A 6,000-nucleotide genomic window follows, 5' to 3' on the forward strand; every position below is an offset into this window, starting at 1 on the left:
GGTCGGGAGCTGGGGTGGGGGGGGTTTGAGAGCCAGCTGAAGAGAGGAAGCAGTAGCTGGGCGTGGGAGGTGCAGCCTGATTCACGCCGCCCCAGTGAGCCTATTCGGCCAGGGCTAGGGGTTGCGTGCTTAGGGCCCCTCCCACATTTTTGGGCGCCTGGAGCTACTGCACATGCGCGCCCACTGTAGCGTGCCTGTGCAGAGGTCCCGGCACTGTTTTCACCCCCCACAGTTCGTGCTGCGCCGCGCCCAGCTCTAGAGGACCTGCAGGGAGCCGGAGAATCTGTAAGTATTTTTTAGACGCACTTTCGAGCGCGAAAAACGGGCGTCCAGGTCGGGGCTGCGCCGTTCTAGGCGCGGCCCGAAACTTGGGCCCAGTAACTCCAAACTCTCACTGCTTGTCTGCATCCTTCTGATTTATCCTATTTTTGCTTTTAACTCCAATAATCAAAAGTACTGACCTCTGATTTAAATAACCACCTCACTGCCTTTCATCAGGATACTTTACACTTTCAGCTGTGTCTCGGTGTAAAACCCCACTTTTGTTTAACAAGAAAAAAATCCAGTGTTCCTCTACAGCTATGATAGTGGTATTACTTGTGATTTTGAGAGGTGAATCATCACAGCTCCAGGACACCTCTGCAGGAATTCCTCAGTCCAACCGTCTTCAGCTGCTTCTCGCCATCACAAGGTCAGGAATGGAGCTGTTTGCTGATGATTGCAGTGTTCAGCTCCATTTATAACTGCTCTGATAATGAGGTAGCCCATGCCAGTCTATGGAGGACCTTGATAACATTTAAACTTTGGCTGGCAGGTGGCGGGTAACATTTGTGTCATATAAGTTTCGTGGAATGGCCATCTCAAGCAAGAGAAAGCCCATTTCCCCTTGACTTTCAACAGCACCATTATCAATATGTCCTCCACCACCAACATCATAGGGGTCACAATTGGCCAGGAGCTGAACTGGACCAGCCAATGTGGCTAGAAGAATATGGCAGAAGTTGGGTACTCAGCAAAGAATGGCACACCTCATACCCTCAAAGAAGCTTCACTATCTATAAAGCTCAAATCAGGAGTGATGGAATACCACTCACCTAGGTGGATGCAGGTGAAAACACATACAAAGAGCAATTTACTTGATCAATGCCCCACCACTGGACTCACTGTCACCACCAGCACAGTGTAGCTGCACTATGTACTCTCTGCAGGATGCACTGCAGCAACTTACTAAGGCTACTTCAACAACACCTCCCGTACTTGCGACCTCTGCCACTAAGGACGGATAAGAGAAACAATGTTGTGGGAGCATTATCACCTCCAAACACCCTTCCAAGTCACACCCCGTAATGATTTGTATATATATCTCATTTCCTTATTTGGATTAGGAAAAGGGAAGGTGCAACGAGACCTGGGTGTCACGGTACAGCACCATTATCAATATGTCCTCCACCACCAACATCATAGGGGTCACAAAGGTACATCAGTCATTGAAGGTTAGCATGCAGGTACAGCAGGCGGTTAAGAAAGCAAATGGCATGTTGGCCTTCATAGCGAGGGGATTTGAATACAGGGGCAGGGAGGTGTTGCTACAGTTGTACAGGGCCTTGGTGAGGCCACACCTGGAGTATTGTGTACAGTTTTGGTCTCCTAACTTGAGGAAGGACATTCTTGCTATTGAGGGAGTGCAGCGAAGATTCACCAAACTGATTCCCACGATGGCGGGACTGACCTATCAAGAAAGACTGGATCAACTGGGCTTGTATTCACTGGAGTTCAGAAGAATGAGAGGGGACCTCATAGAAACGTTTAAAATTCTGACGGGTTTAGACAGGTTAGATGCAGGAAGAATGTTCCCAATGTTGGGGATGTCCAGAACCAGGGGTCACAGTCTGAGGATAAGGGGTAAGCCATTTAGGACCGAGATGAGGAGAAACTTCTTCACCCAGAGAGTGGTGAACCTGTGGAATTCTCTACCACAGAAAGTAGTTGAGGCCAATTCACTAAATATATTCAAAAGGGAGTTAGATGAAGTCCTTACTACTCGGGGGATCAAGGGTTATGGCGAGAAAGCAGGAAGGGGGTACTGAAGTTTCATGTTCAGCCATGAACTCATTGAATGGCGGTGCAGGCTAGAAGGGCTGAATGGCCTGCTCCTGCACCTATTTTCTATGTTTCTATGTTTCTATGTTTCTATGTTACTGGGTCAGAGTCTTGGAATTCCCTAACTACTACAGTTGTAGGAACGCCATCACCACAAACATTGCAGCAGTTCAAAGAGAAGGCTCACCACCATTCGGCCTCGAGTCCCATTTACATGAAACCAGTGAGCTATGGACATCATGTGGATGTGACAAATTCAGCTTGCCTTGGGAGTTTTGTCCAACTCTGAATCAGGTTCACAGGTAGTTCCTTTGGAGGGAAGGCAATGTGGAATGGGAGCGGGGCGAGCTCAGGCTGCTGTGATTTTGTGAAGCCAGAAAGAGAAATCCTGCTCCTCCTGGCGCCACAGAAATGGAACTATTAAAATGTTTCCTTACCTTTTTCTGGGCAGCCTTCAACTGTCCCTTTCAGATCTGCTGGCTTGATAATTGAAGACCTGGAACAACTAGGTGGAGCATGCAAGGGGACTACCACCCGTTTCAGGCTGGCAACCTGCAGATGTGGAAGTTTTTGGCTTCCAATTTGGCAGTTGGGGGAGATCGATTGTGAGAGATCGTGACCCTAAATTGGCCTACTGACCTTAGTTTTTTTCTCAAAAAATGGGCCCAACGATAGAACGTCTGAATAGCTTTGGAAGCAACCAAAAAACAATCGGTCAAGTGAAAAGAAGAAAAGATTTTAAAAAACAAAGTAAAAAATGAAACAGTCAAAAAGAAAGATAAGGAGTGAAAAGAGAAACCAAAAGGAGAAGAAAGGAAGAGTTCTGATTGCAAGGTTTTGCCCGTGCCTTTTTCTGATTGGAGCTTTTCTGAGATAATTTTAGCATACTGTTGTGATATGGAAAGTTATGCGCATATTGATCATTTAGAATATGCATATATCAAACAACAATAGTGACTTCACAAGTAAGTATTTTACTTTTGTTAAGGGAGAGATTTCAGATCACTTCAACAAATGATTAGCCATTGCTAGAAAGTGAGTTGCTGGTGTTGAGCACAGAGAGTTTATAGTGATTTGCACAAAAACAAAGAGACAGATTTTATAAATTTATATGGTTGGCAATAAAATAATCGCTTCTCGGCCTTTTGGCTAAGATCAAGTGTAGTACCGTTTCTGACCAGCCACCATGACCTCCGGGTGGTTTCTCCCTGGTCAGGAAGGTATATGCTTGCATTTTTGGAAACAGGAGGTGGGTGGGGAGGTTTGACCCATCCACCTCCACGGAGGTGTGTGGGGGACCTGATCCATCCACCTCCATGGCACGAACCTGGTATTGCAGTACTTCCAGGAACGGTGCAGTGGCTCTAGGCCTTTTGGCTAAGAGCATTGGCGCAGAGTGATCCTTGGCATGTGCAAGGTGACCTCTGGCGTTTGTGATTTGACAAAGAATTGGAACGATTGGCTACGAATTAAAAAAAAAAAAAAAAAATCTGTTCTTATCAGTTTTGGCTAAGATCATGCGTAACTGACCTGACAGGGGAGTAACCACCATAACCCCAAGGTGGTTCTCCCTGGATCAGGAAGGTATATGCTTGCTTTTTTGGAAATAGGAGGTGGGTGGGGTGGCTTGACCCATCCACCTTCACGGAGGTGTGTGGGGGACCTGACCCATCCACCTCCATGGCACGAACCTGGTATTGCAGTACTTCCAGGAACGGTGCAGTGGCTCTAGGCCTTTTGGCTAAGAGCATTGGTGCAGAGTGATCCTTGAATGGGCCCAAGGTGACCTCTGGCGTTTGTGATTTGACAAAGAATTGGAACGATTGGCTACGAATTTCAAAAAAAAAAAAAAATCTGTTCTTATCAGTTTAATATCCTCCATGGGGACCTGATATTAAATAGTTTTTTGGACAGGGAGCTGGATCAGGGGCATGCCCCGTCCACTCCATGCACCGACCTGGTATTGCAATATTTCCAGGAACGGTGCAACTTCGCCTCTCGGCCTTTTGGCCTAAGATCAAATATATTGGCGCAAAGTGAATTTTGGCGTTAGAGTTGATCTGGAAAGAATTTGGACATTAAAAAAAAATTTAAAAAAATAAAGTGAAGGTAAGGAAAGTGTAACTACATTTTTGCATGCTTAGACATATAATATTAATACCATAACAGATGTATATATACAGCCCAGATTACCATGTAATGTCTTTTTGTGCTTAGCAATCAGATCATATGTATATAGAAAAAAATCATACCTTGAAATATATGTAAGCAGAAATGACATTTTAATAATATCCACATTATGTTTTTAGGATTTCACCAAATATCTCTTTTATGGAGTGTCAGCCTTGACTCAGCAGTAGCATTCTTGCCTCTGGTGTAGAGGCACTCAGACCGACGGGGTCTGTTCCCTGGGGCACCAGCCAAATATGGGGACCCCAAGTAAAAAACATTTGTGTTTGAATGGATCAGGTGGAGAAGGGCCCTGAAAGTCCTTGGTGCTCAGGACCACAAAGATTTTCAGTACAGCTCTGGATGGAGCTACCGCATGTTGGGTGTGATTGAAACTAAAGCCCCTTCTGTTCTCTCAGCTGGACATAAAAGACCCTGTGGCATTATCTGAAGAAGAGCAAAGAAGTTCTGCCAATGTCCTGGCCAACATTTACCCCTCAACCATCAACACAAAAACAGATTAACCGATCATTTATTTCACTGCTGTTTGTGGAAACTTACTGTGTGTAAATTGGCTGTGTTTGCCTGCAAAACAACAGTGACTACACTTCAATTGGCTATAAAGCAGTTTGGGATGTCTAGTGGATGTGAAGAGTGCTATATAAATGCAGTTTGTTCTTCTATGGTCAATGTAGAGAGCTATCTTCATAAGTGGGCGCACCTACAAAAGATAGCATGATCTTATATGCATAATACCAGGTAATGCAACATTTCCCAAAGGTCAGACAGATACTCTTTCCACTGTAATTAGCTCACATGAATTGACACAAGCACTCCAGTGTCCTCCCACTTTCAGATAGCAAAAGAATAAACATTCTATCAGACCACGTGATTCAAGCTATAAGATACAAAACATGTCTATTAAAGTAAAAAATCAATAGCAGAAGGTCAGTCCAGCAGAGTTCACTTGATTACAAAACATTTAACTGTTTGGGTACAAAAATAATAAAAGGCCATAGGACTGCACAAACTTTCCAAACAATATCGAACCTGGACCACACGTATGTGAAGCTCCACCATGAGTTTCCACACGTCCATCCCTAGACGAGCCATAGTCGGGAAACAGGAAGAGCGGAAGCATGTTTGCCTGAGACATATCTTGGTGCCCTTGATATACAAACTGAGACAAAGGAAATGAAACATCTATGTCTCACAATTGAATAAAACTGTCTGTCATCCATCGGATTTAACACTCAGAGGTGGTCTACCATCATGAAATTGCCCCCTGCCCCTCGTGTGCCAACAACTTCATCTGGTTGTGACGGCCCTATTGACTCCAATGACTCTTCACTGAACAGTGTAGGCAGTTGTGTCAAGGGGGTGCTTAACTGAATTCTTTCTAATCTTAGCGAGTTTGCAGTCCAAATGTCTTCACCCAAAATGCAATGCCTCTGGATGTTTTCCTAATAATGACAATTTCTAGCCATACATAAGGAACTGCCTGTCTGTCACACGTAAACTCTCCACACAATTTGACAACGGTCTCATTATCTATTATCTTGCTGTCACTTTATTAAGATGGAGTCTACAAGTCTTAGAATCTCAATTATAGAAGAAAAGAATGAGAGAACATAAGAAATAGGAACAGGAGTAGGCCATTTGGCCCCTCGAGCCTGCTCCGCCATTTAATGATCATGGCTGATCTGATCATGAACTCAGCTCCATTTCCCT

General features: G+C 44.7%; 2 pseudogenes; both read left to right on the top strand.

The window, feature by feature from the left end:
• The first annotated feature begins 3,229 nt into the window (after nucleotides 1-3,229).
• Nucleotides 3,230-3,464, top strand: LOC139266325 (U2 spliceosomal RNA; annotated as a pseudogene).
• Nucleotides 3,465-3,928: 464 nt separating this feature from the next.
• Nucleotides 3,929-4,094, top strand: LOC139266359 (U2 spliceosomal RNA; annotated as a pseudogene).
• Nucleotides 4,095-6,000: the final 1,906 nt, after the last annotated feature.

The sequence above is a fragment of the Pristiophorus japonicus genome, chromosome 6 (assembly GCF_044704955.1).
Source record: "Pristiophorus japonicus isolate sPriJap1 chromosome 6, sPriJap1.hap1, whole genome shotgun sequence".
NCBI lineage: Eukaryota > Metazoa > Chordata > Chondrichthyes > Pristiophoridae > Pristiophorus > Pristiophorus japonicus.